This window comes from Thalia democratica, chromosome 2 (genome assembly GCF_965202585.1).
Source record: "Thalia democratica chromosome 2, ktThaDemo2.hap1.1, whole genome shotgun sequence".
NCBI lineage: Eukaryota > Metazoa > Chordata > Thaliacea > Salpida > Salpidae > Thalia > Thalia democratica.
In genome coordinates this window covers 79,620,675-79,638,409 of record NC_139166.1, presented here as the reverse complement: position 1 = coordinate 79,638,409, position 17,735 = coordinate 79,620,675, and the positions used below count along the sequence as shown (strand labels likewise).

The following is a 17,735-nucleotide window of genomic DNA, read 5'->3' as shown; positions in this document are numbered from 1 at the left end:
CAAACTCAAGAAAAGGGTCACAAGGACAAACTTAAAACTTCAGGAGAAAATGAGCACAACATAAACCAAGAAATAGTTGTTGAAACTCCTCAAGTGGAAAAGGGCGAAGAGGACAAACTTAAAACTTCAGAAGAAAATGAGCACAACATAAACCAAGAAATAGTTGAAGAAGTTCCTCAAGAGGAAAAGGGCGAAGAGGAAAGACCTGAAACTTTAGGAGAAAATGAGCACAACATAAACCAAGAAATAGTTGAAGAAGTTCCTCAAGAGGAAAAGGGCGAAGAGGAAAGACCTGAAACTTCAGGAGAAAATGAGCACAACATAAACCAAGAAATAGTTGAAGAAGTTCCTCAAGAGGAAAAGGGCGAAGAGGAAAAACCTGAAACTTCAGAAGAAAATGAGCACAACATAAACCAAGAAATAGTTGGAGAAGTTCCTCAAGAGGAAAAGGGCGAAGAGGAAAAACCTGAAACTTCAGAAGAAAATGAGCACAACATAAACCAAGAAATAGTTGAAGAAGTTTCTCAAGAGGAAAAGGGCGAAGAGGAAAAACCTGAAACTTCAGAAGAAAATGAGCACAACATAAACCAAGAAATAGTTGAAGAAGTTCCTCAAGAGGAAAAGGGCGAAGAGGAAAGACCTGAAACTTCAGGAGAAAATGAGCACAACATAAACCAAGAAATAGTTGAAGAAGTTCCTCAAGAGGAATAGGGCGAAGAGGAAAGACCTGAAACTTCAGGAGAAAATGAGCACAACATAAACCAAGAATTAGGTGATGAAACTCCTCCTATTTCTGATGAAGAAAATGCATGCAGAGAATATTTAGAGAATTCAGATGAAGAACTAAGAAATGCTGATGAAGAGATACTACTACCAGTGTTGAGTGATAGTTCTCAATCGCCATTTCAAAATGATGAAGCAAATGATTTTTTTAGAAAAACTCCACCACCAGCGCATTATTTTGATGAAGAAAGAAATGAAGATGAGGAAGAATTAGAAAAAGAAGAAGAAAATGCATGCAGAGCATATTTAGAGAATTCAGATGAAGAACTGAGAAATGATGATGAGGAGATACTACTACCAGTGTTGAGTGATAGTTCTCAATCGCCATTTCAAAATGATAAAGCAAATGATTTTTTTAGAAAATCTCCAGAACCAGCGCATTATTCAAATGAAGAGAGGAATGAAGAATTAGAAGAAGAAGAAAATACACGCATATCATTAACAGTTTCTAAAGATGAATGGGAAAAGGTGTATGATGAAACCAAGGAATATTTAAAACCAAATGATCAAAGATAAAAAATGACTAAGTTAGGTTGGACTGATGTAAGTAGTTACTTTTTATTGGTATTATGTATTTAAGCTTCAAACACTATAATGTTTCAACATAATAATTTTATTCATTTTGAAAAAAAAACTTCTAAATTATAATTAATTATGATCATACAATGTACATAAACCTTAAAAAAATCATGTTTTTTGTATTACAGATGTTACGCAAAAAGTTGCACCCTGAAATAAAGCACTGTCATTGTTATGCATTTAAAGGTACGTACTATAAGCTTAAAACCAAATCATTCGCACTTACCTTAGTGTGCTCGGTTAAGGGATGTAACGTTATATGGAAGGGTTACATCAACAAAGATAAAATTGAGTTATCAAGAACGTGACAGCGAAATCATCAAAATGCCGATGCAAATAGGAGAACAAGAATTGATCGCAGTGACAGTGGTAAAATTGTTACACTTTTAGGCTAAAATGTTTATATTATACATTTTTTTAAGAACTGTCTTTAACCGGTCTGTACATTGGTTTTAGAAGTTGTTATTGTACAATTTATTTACTTTAGTCTATTTTATAATTCAATTAAATTTGTAATTTTTCAACCATAGTAATACTTTTGCAGAGCGTATTATTTACGAGCTGGATAAGAATTGTAACATCAATTTTGTTGCAAAGAAAATGTCTCAAAGTTTTGAAAGAGATGATTTTCTTCACGGTAAACATACAGTTACTTTTGTATTTTTGATAACTCAACTATATTATTTTCTTGTTATAGATCCTTAGTATTTTAAACATATCAAATTTTAACTTTTTTGTTGAATAATTTCAACTTAAGAAACAAATATTGTTTTAATTACAAATTGTTACACAACTAACTTTAAACTGCGACAGGAAACTTAACCGCCTTGTTAGACCCAAGAGTGTACGTAACATAAAATATCAAGCTAGTGAACAACGTAAAAAACACGAAGGAAGCTTTGATGAGAGAATAAAAAAGGCAATAACCTCGCTAGAATCAAACGAACGCTACCGTAACAACAAGGTATGTTAATCATTTAAAAATGTTACGCAGCATTGTTACATTTAAAATTTTACAGATAATTAAAGGAGTAATACAAGAATTTTGTTCGAAACCACTAAGGATAATAACACATGAAGAAGGCCAAATGAGAGTAGCCAAGGAAAAGTTAAAAAAAGTATGTATGAGACGCTTCATATTGACTCAACCAGCGGTTTTTTTGATAAACTGGATGACAGCAATATATGTTACTCAGCCGCATGCTTAAGAGGTAAGCTGTTATATACTTTTATATTTTTTATGAAAATAAATAAATAAATATTTTACAGGTTCCGAAAAATCCATAGAAAAGACGGTTAAATCAAAAAACACACCATGTCTTGTAGTAAGTGATATGATTTCTGTACACACAGACAAACATAACTACAAGTGCTGGATGTCTCTTTTAAAAAGAGACTTCAAAAAAATATCAGGAGGTAGGTTTTATCGCATTACACTGTTTGGAATAAAATAAAGATTAATTTATTATCAAGTGTTTAAAACTTAGGTAAGTATTTTAAAAGAGTTGAGTGTAATTGTAGTCTGCCAATAATTCACTCCGCGGCAGAAGAATTCAATGGAATAAGTCTAAAAAATTAATTATTCTTCGTACATTCAGTAGTTACCAGCGAGCGTTAGTTAAATTTTTTTTAAGAATTAAAGCTTTAATAACAGTGGTTTTTATGATTTGTAGTAAAAATAGTTAAACCTATTAACAGAAAAATTGCAAAAAGACCTGTTCGACAGCTGCATAGATTGCACAATCCATCTGTGCGGATCTCATATGATGCATAGTTTCAAACGCTGGTGCGACAGAAAAATCGGAAAAAAATACAAAGGAGATTTAAAAGCTTTTGATGACATCTTGCTGTAGGATGGTAACATCAGAAACTTATGAAAAAGTGCAATATATCTTCAAGCTTATTTGTACGATTACCTTAGATAAATGTAAGTAATAAACAAATAATATTATTTAGTTAAAGTCAAAGGTTTTAAATTAATGATTTATCCTTTTATAGATGTAACAGAGGAAGTTAGAGGAAACTTAAAACTCCCTAATAGTCTACTAGATAACGAGTAAGTAAATTTATATAATATGATCTAGTAGTAGTATATCTAAAATATTCTAAATAATGTTTAGCGAAGCAGTGAACGAACTTGTAGAAAAAACATTCGATCAAAATCAAATCACAAAATATTTAGAAGAGATTGATGATTTGGAAGAGGAAATTATTTACACATCTCACTTTAGAAAATATTTAATGGTTTTTATTTGAAAAAAGTTTTATTTAGCTTTTAAAAGTTGTCAATGCACTTTCTTTTTTTTACTGAAACTTAAGTGTTTAGATTGGACATTTAATTTACTAATTCAATACTTCTGTAGATTATTCGAAAGGATGTTGAAAAATCCATCAAGAATAACGATTCTAAACAACAAACATTGCCTCTGAATGATTTATATTGTAAACTTTTCATTGAATATTTTAAAAAACAATGGGCTCCTATAATACCGTTATGGACAGGAATCATGTTAAAAATAATTGGTGAAAAAGAGTTTTTACAAAACAATCAGGCAGCTGAAGCGCTTTTTTCTAACTTGAAAAAACACCAGCTAGCCCATCCTGAAAGAGAGGAAGAAGCATTAAATGACTTCAGAAAAAGATCAGGAGTTTGGGAAATTGGAAACTTTCTTCGGCTTGCCCGTGATCAATTCAGGTAAAAACTTGTTAAATGTATTTTTCAAATAGTTGTGAATCAACATTACAATAGTTGTATTTTTCAAATAGTTGTCAATCTTTTTAAAAGTCAACCGACTGTGTTTATTTAAGGTAAATTTCAGGCGGTCATAACTTCAAAAACATTTAAGCTAGATGCATAAAATTAAAGCGGTATCAAGATATACCCCTTAATTACATATTTGCAAAGTTTCAGTTATTTATATTGAGAAATGAGTCAGTCAGATTTGTACTGGTACTACGTTGTTTTGTTTTTAATAAAATGAACGTGTTTTTATATGGATTTTACAACAATTTTGCTGATTTATTTGGTCAAATCATATTTTCAAAACCGAACATGTTAGAAATGAGATAATTAATTTCAACCAAGTGAAAACATAAGAGAACATATTGGCAAAGTTTAAAATGTTTTAATAGACAATCAAATGAGTTAGAGGTCCAGCAGTACTAAGTTGTCTTTTTAAAAGTCAATCGACTGTGTTTATTTAAGGTAAATTTTAGGCGGTCACAACTTCAAAAATATTTAAGCTATATGCAAAAAATTAAAGCGGTCTCAAGATTTACCCCTTAATTACATATTTGCAAAGTTTCAGTTATTTATATTGAGAAATGAGTCAGTCAGATTTGTACTGGTACTACGTTGTTTTGTTTTTAATATAATGAACGTGTTTTTATACGGTATTTACAACAATTTTGCTGATTTATTTGGTCAAATCATATTTTCAAAACCGAACATGTTAGAAATAAGATAATTAATTTCAACCAAGTGAAAACATAAGAGAACATATTGGCAAAGTTTAATTTGTTTTTATAGGCAATCAAATGAGTTAGAGGTCCAGCAGTACTAAGTTGTCTATTTAAAAGTCAACCGACTGTGTTTATTTAAGGTAAATTTCAGGCGGTCATAACTTCAAAAATATTTAAGCTATATGCGAAAAATTAAAGCGGTCTCAAGATATACCCCTAAATTACATATTTGCAAAGTTTCAGTTATTTATATTGAGAAATGAGTCAGTCAGATTTGTACTGGTACTACGTTGTTTTGTTTTTAATAAAATGAACGTGTTTTTATACGGTATTTACAACAATTTTGCTGATTTATTTGGTCTAATCATATTTTCAAAACCGAACATGTTAGAAATGAGATAATTAATTTCAACCAAGTGAAAACATAAGAGAACATATTGGCAAAGTTTAATATGTTTTTATAGACAATCAAATGAGTTAGAGGTCCAGCAGTACTAAGTTGTCTTTTTAAAAGTCAATCGACTGTGTTTATTTAAGGTAAATTTCAGGCGGTCATAACTTTAAAAATATTTAAGCTATATGCGAAAAATTAAAGCGGTATCAAGATTTACCCCTTAAATACATATTTGCAAAGTTTCAGTTATTTATATTGAGAAATGAGTCAGTCAGATTTGTACCGGTACTACGTTGTTTTGTTTTTAATAAAATGAACGTGTTTTTATACGGTATTTACAACAATTTTGCTGATTTATTTGGTCTAATCATATTTTCAAAACTGAACATGTTAGAAATGAGATAATTAATTTCAACCAAGTGAAAACATAAGAGAACATATTGGCAAAGTTTAATTTGTTTTTATAGACAATCAAATGAGTTAGAGGTCCAGCAGTACTAAGTTGTCTTTTTAAAAGTCAACCGACTGTGTTTATTTAAGGTAAATTTCAGGCAGTCATAACTTCGAAAATATTTAAACTAGATGCAAAAAATTAAAGCGGTCTCAAGATTTATCCCTTAATTACATATTTGCAAAGTTTCAGTTATTTATATTGAGAAATGAGTCAGTGAGATTTGTACTGGTACTAGACTGTTTATTACAACAAAATGAATGTTTTTTGATGATAAGTTTCAAACGGTCGATTAGTAAATGATACACGTTACGTTTTTAAACATAACTTCTATACATTACACGAACAATTTTATTATGTAGATATATATAGTTTTATAATTATATGGCATAAAATTTTTATATGATTAAATTTTCTTTTTATTTGTTAATAAATTTTTAGATTGATATAAATTGGTTTATTAGCTAAACTTATAAAAGAATGGTTTTAAACTTTTATATCATTAACATAATTTTTTATAACTTCTATTGTTATTTTAGTTTTAATTTTTGTTTTAGTTTTAATAACTATTCTTAAACTTGTTAATATTTTATTAAAATATTTGTTAATAAATTTTTAGATTGATATAAATTGGTTTATTACCTAAACTTATAAAAGAATGGTTTTAAACTTTTATATCATTAACATAATTTTTTATAACTTCTATTGTTTTTTTAGTTTTAATTTTTGTTTTAGTTTTAATAACTATTCTTAAACTTGTTACTATTTTATTAAAATATTTTTTAGGTTTTTATAAAAGTTATGTTTCAATATTTTCTACTGATTTTTTTTCTTTTCTAAAGGTGTATTTTAATTTATTTATTTGTTTTTTTTTAATTATTTTTCTCATTTTTAATTTTTTTTTTGTAATTTTTTATAATAAAATATCTTTTGCTGGTTATCTAAATTTTATTTTGTTTATTTTTTATTAACGTGAAAATCGTAATATTTATTTTAACTTGCTTACATATCATATATTTTTTTTGTAATTATAAAAAAAATTTAATTTTAACCTCCAGTAACCTTTTAGTAAGCTAATCACAGAACACTTCAAAAATGTTGTCTAGAAAATTGTTTTCAACAAAAATGTGATCTCGAAAAATGTGATCCAAAAAGACGCTAATCAATTCCAAACAGTAGTATAACATAATAGATCATAAAAAGTAAGTCACTACATAAATAATTTTATTAATAAATACTTTTTCTTTATTTTTTTTTAAGTTAATTCAACAAAAGTTACTCAGATATATAAAGTACTACAAGCTGAAAACCTATATAAAGTATATATATATAAATACTTGGCTAAAGACGCGTATTAAACCCAGAAATAGCTGTTCCAAGAAATTTTTTATTTTGTTTATTTAATTTATTGTAAGCTATAGTTTATTATAATAGTAAACAGAAATTTAGATTTTATTTTTTTTTATAATAATTATGATGTAGTAATGATATAACCTTATATTAAATAATCTTTCTAAACTTTCCTAAAATGCATAAATTAACCATTACGGCGTATTATCTCAAAATCAGCTAACTGTACAGTAAACTGTATCATTACTACGTCACAATTATTATGAAAAATTTTCAAAATCAAAATTTCTGTTTACTATTGTAATAAACTATAGCTTACTGAGGAGTACATGAAATTTTATATTTAATGTATGAAACAGCTGTATAAATTATAGTTTTTATATAATTCGATAAATATATATATATATATCTATAAATGTATTAGATTTAATTAACTAAACTAATTTTCACTTTATTTACTTAAAAAAGAATTTTAAGCAATCTATTTTGAAGTCAAAAATATAAATAAAAAATACATTTGTTTTCATAAAGCTGATTGCTATAGTCTTTAGCTGCTTGAGTTTGACAATCCTCTTTTAAAAATTAAAGTAGTAAACAAGTTGCATGAAAACTAGTTAATTTTATTAAAACATTCTTTTTAATCAGAAACACTAAGTTTCTGTAAGTTAATTTGCACAAAAATGATACAATTAAAGAGTTATTATTCCATCATAGCATGTTTGTAGTAAAGCAATGAGCATTTTGTTGCTTTGATAACCACTTGTAATCTTTAATAACATTACTCACTTGTAGCTGTTTAATTTATATACAGTTTATATTCCGTTTGCGTGTGTGGCCGGTTAGCTCAGTTGGTTAGAGCGTCGTGCTAATAACGCGAATGTCGCGGGTTCGATCCCCGTACTGGCCACATCTCTATCCTCGTTAGTATAGTGGTGAGTATTCCCGCCTGTCACGCGGGCGACCGGGGTTCGATTCCCCGACGGGGAGCCTTTTGTTTTATTATGTAAATCGAATTATTAACACTATATAAAAATCATAAATACTTTCCGATATTTATATAATATAGGTGGTAATATTTTTAAATTCAAAAAGTTTTATTGAAAATGTTTAACTCATTTTAATATTTCTTATTGTTTATACAGTATTACTAGCTTATAAATTTTATCCAAAAATATAAAGGAGCAATTTAAATAAACTTGAAAATGTTTTAAGTTGTTTGTTAATTGTGTAGTAAATGTTTATTAAAACTCTGTAACATATATTTAATAGTTTTATTTACCTGTGAACTTATCTAAACTTTAACTAACATACTGCTCATTAAAGTCATTATATAAAAATGTTATAAACAAGTTATATTTTGTTTAAACATTTATTAAATATTTGTTTTATAAATACTTTTTGGAATCTTTATTTTGTTTAAAAGTTGTCAAAGGTCTCTATCTCAACTCATTTTTAATTTGAAAGTAACTTTAAAGCAGTTACCAACTGCAAGAAAATTTAAATGTACTCCTATTTTGTAAAATAAGTATATTATAAGCATATATCACTAAATATAATGTTTAAAAGGTAATACCATGACTGACTTAAAGTCAACTTAAATTATAATTATTTATATATAGTTAAAAATCTATTATTTTAGTTTTATTTGTTATTAAAACCTTGAATTGTCTAGTTTTGTTACCTTTAATTAAACTTAAAGTTTTATTATAGTCAGTTTAAATCTTTTTGGTATCAAAGTTTTATTAAAGTTCAAGTTTAAAATATAAGTTAAAAGAGTTATAAAAGTTGTACATCTAAAATCAAAACAAAAAGCTATTAAAACATAATATTTGATTTTTAATTTGAACTAATTTTGGAAGAATAAATTTTTTTTTCTCTTAATGGTGCTTAAAAAATACTAAATCTTATCCAAGAAAAAATTTCACTTAGTTTTTTATAGCCAACTTACTTGAACAATAAATGATTAATTTATCTATCTAAATTTTCTTAAATTTGAAATAATTGTAGAAGAATATAATAGTTTTTTAAAGTAAAAAACTAATATATCAGTTTTTGCTTAAGTTTAAAAATTTATTTTAATGTTTATTGATTTGTAACAATGATAATCTTTTATTAACATTAAATAACTGGTTTCAGTTAATATGATATCTTAGGTTATATTTTGTCAATAGTAATTATTTTTTTGTTTAATATAATACTAGTTAACAAGATAAATGTTCAAGTTAAAAGAATTATCTTCTAAAATATAATAATAACATTAAATAACTAAAAAAAGGGTATCATAATTTTTTATTATCTAGTTTTCAAAAGAACTTTATTAAATGAAAGGTCTTTGAATACATCATATTTTAAAATGATTTTTTAAATCGTAGGTTTCTTTATCGTGCTTAATACATTGTTGGGAACGAGTCTAAATTGCACGAAGACAAAATTGTATGAGGTTATTAAATTGCACGAAGCCAAATTCGCACAAGGGCACAAAACTGCAAGAGGGAACAAAATAAAAAAAGTAGTTATAATAATAAAAAGACAAAAAAAAAACCAATCAAGTTTCAGAGTTATAAGAAATAATGATAGAAAAAAAAAATTAAGAAAAAAAAATGCATAAATTAAAAAAAAAACTAACCCGTGCAAAAATGTCTGCTCATGCAAAAGTGTCTTCGTGCAAAAGTGACCCTTTGAGCAAAAGTATCTTCGTGCAACTTTGAGCCGCGTGCAATTAGTCTTCGTGCAAAAGTATATTCATGCAATTTAGTGCACCCGTGCATTTTTGTCTCCTAGTACAATTTTGTACAGTCGTGCAAATTAGACAGCTACCCTACATTTTTAGGTGTTAATAGTACTATATTTTACATTATGAACATCAAAGATAAATTCAACAATTTAGAAATATTAATTGTGGTTTTGTTATTAGTTTTCAAAAAACTATATACTTTAAGAATAGAAGAAGTAAAATTACTTTTTAATTTGCGTAGACCTATTTAATTAAATTTATCTACTTAATTCTTAACAAGCTTTTTAGGGTAAAATAAAAGCCGTCCTCGGGTGGGCTCGAACCACCAACCTTTCGATTAACAGTCGAACGCGCTAACCGATTGCGCCACGAAGACTTGTTGGAAGGCTGCTAAACTACAATATATACTTCAATATTAGATACAAAATAAAATTTAAGTACTTAGGTTAATTGTATGTCAAATTTTTCTGCACTTTTCTTCTATATGACAAAAATTATTTACCTACTACTATTTAACATTAAAAATTGTAATTTAAAAAATGCTTTCAAAAAACTAAAAACTTAATACTATGAAACTAAAATGGTTTTAAGTAATAAAAAATACATTAATATATATATATAATTTACAAGAAAATGTAATTTTAAAAATTCTAGTTCATACGTTTTATAATAACAAAAAAGTTGTCTTTAGTTTTCAGGTAGTTCAATATAAAATAAAAAGCACTTTGGTAAACATAGACAATAATTGTTTACCAAAGTGCTATTTGTTTTAAATTAAACCAGCTGAATATTAAAGAAAAGAAAAAACCACATTTTTCTAATATATTATTTAAAAGCCTTTTAAGTAGGCTCAGTAGAAAGTGACTTAATTTAAATAATCACCTTATTCTATATACATATATATGTATATATATAGACCCTATAAATTAAAATATACTATGTAACTTCTAAACGACTGATGCTTACATTTAAAGTATTTTGAACAGCTTAAAAATAATAAAAACCTCGTTGCAAAAATATTATTCTCTTTAATTTCGAGAAAAGTTTGCCATGAAAATACGATAATTTTCAGTTTTTTAGTAAAGTCAAATTATGTAATATAAAAAACTAAACAAAATTGATTTTAGATATTTATTCAAAAGTATTAATTTTTGAGTTTTCTATCAACAAAATTACTAGTTCTATTTTAAAGAATTATGTAAAATCAGAAGTGTTTAAGCAATATACAGACTGTAATTTCAAAAGTAAATTGAAATTATTTATATAATTTAAAACTTACAAATTATTTTTTGAGCTAGGTACAGCAATATAATACAATTTTATGCATTTTGTATGAACTCAATTACTCTTACTGTAGAAATTAAACACTGTTTTTTAGATGTTAGAATTTTATTTACAACCTATGCAAAACGCTCAAACGAGGTTTAAAGTACTTATCTGAACAAATAAAATAGGCTTGCTTAAGCCTTAGTATTGTATTTGATTATCATACTTGAGCCTGTTTCAAAATAAAGATATAAATTCATATCCAACTAAGTTCTAAAAATAGTTTATAAGGTTTATTTTTAAACAAAATGTGTTTGTAGATTTTTGAAGTTTTTTCTTTACCATAATTTTTTTATTCAATACCAAATTTTAAACAAATAAATGCTTGTACTAATGCACAAATAAGGCTGATAATGTTTTTTGACAATATGTGTGTCTGGTTTATTGTGTATTAAAAGGAAACCTGATAGATATACATCTTATTTACAAAATAGACTTAAACTAACAAACTTTTTTATCATAACAATATTGGTTATAAAATGTATACTGTTGGTAACAAGCTTTAAATATAAATGATCTACTAAATACTAAAAATACAGTGAACAAAAGAAGATACATAAAAAAAAAAAACTCAAACTTTTGTATTCCAAACGTGTTTTAGTAAAAATTTATGAAATTCATTTTAACGAACCAAATTAATGAAATTGTCTTTTAAATTTTGAATTCTAGCAATTAAGTTCGATTTTAAAGTTGAAGTAAGTACAATTATTTACTTTCTTAAATAGAATAATCCAAAAAATAATTAGGTGAACTTCAGCTATGATGTCTTATTTAACTATTTGTTCTGTAAAAAACTAACCTACGATTTTAACTGTGTTAAATTGTTTAATATAATAGATCATCATTTAATAAATCTTAAGAAAGTTAGATTATCAATACAAAATAGAATCAAAATAACGATATAAAATAAACTTCAGTAATTACAAAACGTTTTTAAAGACAAGTACCCTTATTTTTACTTCACACTTAATTAAGCAATATTTTAGTTCATAACAAACCCTGTTTACAGCAAATGTCAAAATGATCGGTTATGTTGGTCAATTATTTTGTTTACAAAACCGTGATCAATGATGCATTAAATTCTCTGCTGAATGAGTGGGAACAAATTGTTACAAACTGTTAAGTTTGTTTTGGGTGTGTAAAGACTGATTGTCACAAAGGAAGAAGACAAAAAATAGATTAAGTTTAATTTTAAGCAACCTTTTAAGTATTTAGTGATGTTAAATATATTTAGTCATTTTAAGTCATATTGTTAGTCTTATTAAAACAAGGATAATAAACTGCAGCATAAACAATGTATTGAAATGAAAACATAAACCATACTGTCAGTTCAATTTTCGTCTATAGTTGATAAGAAGAAATTTTAGAATATATCAAACTATAGACCATTTTGAGATAAATTATTAAAAAAAGTGAAAAACAAGCAATGAAATCTTTATATTATTAGATTTAAAATAAAATATTTGAATTAGTAAAGTAAAATCCAAACACATTTTTCTTATAGTTTTTTAAAGGATTAGAACCAAATTCACGATGAAAATATAAAGAAATACCAAAACTATAATTAAATTCACCGTTTAGTTGTACTTCAACTAAATAAATTTAAAGGTTTTGATGAGTATATGAAATCATAAATTCATATAAAATATATTAATAATTTTATAACTATAGTTAACACAAAGTATAATAAATTACATAATTTTTTACACTTTTCGACAAAATTTAAAAAATTTCACAATAAAGCATCAATACGTGCCTGAGCGAGAATAACACAAAAGGAGATGTTAAAAAAATATTCTGAGACAAAAACATCTTGAATCGTGTACTTATTGGAGCATGACGATGTTTTATCAAAATTGCTTCAAAATATGTTTACATGCATAAACTTTTTAATTTAATTTTAAAAACATTAGTTACTTTACCGATATATTTAAAAACATCTGAATGTTACCATGACACATCGTAATTGAACAAAACAAGCATATTAATTCTTTTAAAAAGTTAAAGGTACCTGATTACTACAACTTTTTGACATTTACAATGTTGAGAGGAGTATAAATTTATAAAAAAAAAAATTAACTGTTTTATAAAAATTTAATACCATTAGTTTATACATAAAAAAAAGCTGAGTATATATGACTAAATGTATAACATAAATTATCGTTTGATAACTGATTTATATTCAACTATTTAAAAATCAATATTGTTGTAGAAAATCAATAATAGTTGAACACTTCCATTATTTTGAAATCAATAGTTTTGATCTGTAAAAATAAAAACATTTATTTTATATTTATTTTTTTTTAAACAAAAAAACTTTTGACGACCTTTAAAAATTTACATTCTTTTTCATATAGCCTAAAATTTAAAGCTAAATGCTTACAAAACTCGGTAAAAAATTAGCAGGTTCATAATCTAAGAAATTATAATAAAATTTAGTTATGTTTGTTTAGCTTTAATACAAACAAATAAAAACCAACGCACTGTTTTAAGACTTAATTTTGTAACTTTTAAGAGTTTTAAGTATATGCAATGTATATTAAACAATTGTTAGTATTTTTTAAGTTAAATGCTTTGAATTAAACTGCATTAGCACACTCTAACACTATATTTTTAACATTATTATTACATCAATTTAAGTTTATATACTAAAAATTCTAGTACATATTATTAATTAACTTATAGCTCAAACGAAATACTTATATTAAACCAATGGTTTACCTAAAAATGAAAAAGACGAAAAACAAGATGACTCAAATTAGCAAGAAAAAAATATGAGGCGAACATTTTCAACATAAACATGCAAGCATCGCATATCGTGCAAGGATTAAATCTCAACAAGGAGTCTGCGTGCTTATCAGAGCGTGACATTGCCTTATACGGATTGCAGCAGACTGTTTAATGATTGCAGGATAAGGAAACTTGCAAGATTAATATTAAGACCTCAATATTGCTTTTGGCTAGTATAAGCTAGTGTCTCTGTGATAAAGTTTAATGTGCCTGCTGTTTAAATTATTTACCGTTGATATTGATCTGATATGTCTTGTTTTCCTAACAAAATGCTTCATACATTTACAATCTGGTTTTCTTGTTCTTTCTTAAACTACTTTACTTTGCGTTGCGTTAGTAAAAAAACCTTGATGTGAATCTGATAGAGAGCTTGACGTATTATTTATCTACTAAATGTAACGACACTGTAAAGAAAACCAAAATAATTTTAATCTTAAATATACTGTCTTATATTTAAAAAAGATCTATATTGCAAAAACATACTTTAAATTGCTTATCATTTTATTTAGCCTTCTTGTTGTAAATAGAACAACTAATATTATTAACACACTGTTTATCTACTAACTTACTTGTTGTATTCAAAAACTTTCTTTCGCTAAAATTTTACTTCTACTTTTTTGATTTTTACCCTTTATCACCGAAAAGCGATTCAAATGTTATAAAAAAAGGAAATCACTAGAATACGAAGCAAATTAAATGTGCTGTACAATATAATTTGTGTGTATTAATGAAAATTTAAAGAAGATATTACAAATGATAAGCTACATTAACAGTGTGGTAACTGCACAAGTACTCCGTTAAAATTTGCAGGTGATTCCGTAAAAGTGATTTGAACTGGGTGGTCCGCTCAAAATTTTTTTGTAAGAGGTATTCTCTTATTTGCATTTAAATTACATTCAAATTTCAAGGTGTGTTTCCTGCTGAGTTTAAATGCTATGCACTTGGCAGGTTACAACTGTAGCTTATAAGTATTATTATGTAAAACACTTGAGTCATTAAAACTATTCCAAACAGAGTTTGTACCTGCGGAAATTTGCTTGTGAACAAAACACTGTCTATATCATGTATCCTAAGTATAAAGTTAGTTTAATTCCTTGCTTCTTATAGAAAAGTTATACTGCATACATATATAATTTATTAAGTTTGTTTATTATTAATATTAATACAAACAAAACTAATAATTTTATTATTTTGTATACGGCTTAATTGAAGTCAACCGGTTTCTTTTTTTATTTATAAAACACTACAAGAAGCAAACAAGTCTTCTTATGTTATTTTGTGTAGTTATTTTTTTACTTTTTCATAACTACATGGTATATATTAGTTTTGTTTATTGTATGTTGTATTTTCTTCGTTAAATTAAAATTTGGCCTTTTACAAGATAAGCATTCTTTAGCTTTTTTTTATATAAATGGTTGTGCTGTTTTTGCTACTTCCTATATACGACTTGTGTGTGTTAAAAGTACGTTTTTAACTACTATTTTACAAAATTAAACTTCTTAATATAAATTCAGGTCTGATTTTAAGTCTTTAAAATCAAAGTAAACTTCAACTTTTTTTGAGTAATACAAAGCAAGTAGATTTAACTTGTCGTCTATTATTAATTTATGAAGTTTATTTTACGAAAGTAACAATTTTAGGTACTCTTTTAAATTAAAAATAAGTAATCAATTTTTATTAATTATTAGAACCTAATTTAGTTTAAAATAATTAAAAGTAAAGTTGTTTTCTTAATAGTACAGTTGATGTCACAAGCAACATAATTACGTCACTGACAACGAAACTGCGTCACAACTCTACAGCATCCTCATAGTCGTGCTGTAATCAAAAAGTCATAATAAAAGTTGTGATGTAACAATGCGTAATTGTGAGTCTTCACATATGCTTTTGTTTTCATGCTTAAGTTTTTATTAAGGTTCATAGTATTGTTGTAAGTGAGTTTACTACAAGTTTTTAGTGAAATGTATAGTAAAGGATACAGTTTATTTCTTAAATTAAATATATAAAAATAAAGTACATTTCACTGCGATTAGAAAAAATATAATCTTGTGTGGTGTATTAATGAAAGACTCAAATTAAAAAGAATAATTGTACAGACATAAACTCTTATAAAAAAAAAACAATCTTAATCTTTAACTATATCTATTAAAATTATTAAAATTAAAACATTACCTATGTTTGTTAAACAATAGATTTCTTGCATTGTATTTCTTTATGTACTTTTGAATAGTGATACCATTAAACTATAATCACAGTTTTTTTTACTGGAGTTCTACTCTAAATGGAACTTGATAATAAAACATACCAGTTCAAGACAAATATATTGTATTTATTGTCTTTTTTTACTTTTTAAATTAAAAAAAAAAGATAGTTGCTTGTTTAAATTTTGCTTCAACTTAAATAACTTTGTTTCAAGTTTGTATGAAATTTTGTTTTAAGCTATATGTACTTTTGTAAACATAACTGTAAGAATTAAAAAAAAAACCTAAGTAAAGTTTAACAAATTATATTTTTTAAGCTTATTCGATTTTTTTAGCAACACAAAGACTAATAAGTAGAAAAATTAATTAAGTTAATTAAATGCTCTTTTAAAACTTTTACTTATATTTGTTTTTTTTTTTTATAAAAATACAACAAAAGGAAAAGTATTATGTACATTTGTAAAATAAAAAGTCTTCCTTTTGAGTACTAGAAATATTTTTGTTCAGCAAGTATACATAAACTTTAGTCATAAAAATAAAAGCATATTAGTTTTTATTTAAATACTTAATCAATAACATTTATTTCCAATTTCATTTAAACTAAAATAATTTCTTGTAAAAGTCACCAAAAATTTTGTTCAGAAACTGAACAAAATCATTCGTTTATAACTTTATAACTAAAAAACTAAAAACGCGATATTTTAACATACGAAAAAATAAAAAATTTCAAAAGTTCATACGAGTTTTCAAGAAAACCGGTTGGAAAGTAGTTCATTCGGGGTTGACCTAATTCCACATGTGTGTGAAATGTATTGAGAGAGAATGTTGTATAACGCGATAATTGTGACGTCACAAAGATATTGTTGCTTGAGTGGCATTTGAATTGACAATCACGTAACGAAGTTTGCATTGTTGGAACGTATAAAACTGACTATTTGAAACAAGCCATTTTAATTAGCGTTTTGAAAGTAAACACACCTCAACAGTTAAATCAATTTCAATGTTATATTAGTCTGTGACTATGACTGTTTTTGCTTTTAATTATAGTCCTAGAAATCTAAAAGTAAACAGTAAGTTTAAAACAATTAGTATCCTAGTATTGATATGAATATAAATTTATAGTAGAATTTTTTTTAAAGTAAGTTTACACCATTTCATTGGTTTTCTTCATATACATTTTGCATATAAACTCACATTGTAAATAAATATAATGATCTTTTATTGAACAAATAGTAACTATTTTTGGAAAAAACTTTTACATACATTTAACTTACTAATCAACATAACATTAGAAGTAGTTTTACTCATATACGTATGTACATTTTTCTAAGTAAGTTGTTAAAGTACAGTTCAAGCATACCAAAGCTGCAAATGTTTTGAAACAAACTTGTGAACAAATTTCTTTCCGAAAAACCGTAACGGCTTAACAAGTCACACGCAGAAATAATCCGTTTGTAACACACTTTTCGACCGCATTCCCACCACACTCTGCATGAAGCTTCCAATCAACATGCGCGGCGGAATTTTGCGATAAACTTCTCATGTGTGTGGGTCAAACGAGTGCGCCGTTGTAAGAGGAGAAGTACAATGAGCGGGGGAGGACGCAATGAGAGGCAGCAGTGGAAATTGCGAACCGGTTTGACCCGAATAATTACAATTTTTCAT

At 26.2% G+C, this 17,735-nt stretch overlaps 3 non-coding genes across 3 annotated transcripts; 2 read left to right on the top strand and 1 right to left on the bottom strand.

The window, feature by feature from the left end:
* The first annotated feature begins 7,852 nt into the window (after window positions 1–7,852).
* Window positions 7,853–7,926, top strand: Trnai-aau (transfer RNA isoleucine (anticodon AAU)). The gene has a single exon. It is a non-coding gene; the product is annotated as a tRNA-Ile (tRNA).
* An 8-nt stretch (window positions 7,927–7,934) lies between these two features.
* Window positions 7,935–8,006, top strand: Trnad-guc (transfer RNA aspartic acid (anticodon GUC)). Its single transcript has one exon. It is a non-coding gene; the product is annotated as a tRNA-Asp (tRNA).
* A 2,049-nt stretch (window positions 8,007–10,055) lies between these two features.
* Window positions 10,056–10,129, bottom strand: Trnan-guu (transfer RNA asparagine (anticodon GUU)). The gene has a single exon. It is a non-coding gene; the product is annotated as a tRNA-Asn (tRNA).
* Between the last annotated feature and the right edge of the window lie 7,606 nt (window positions 10,130–17,735).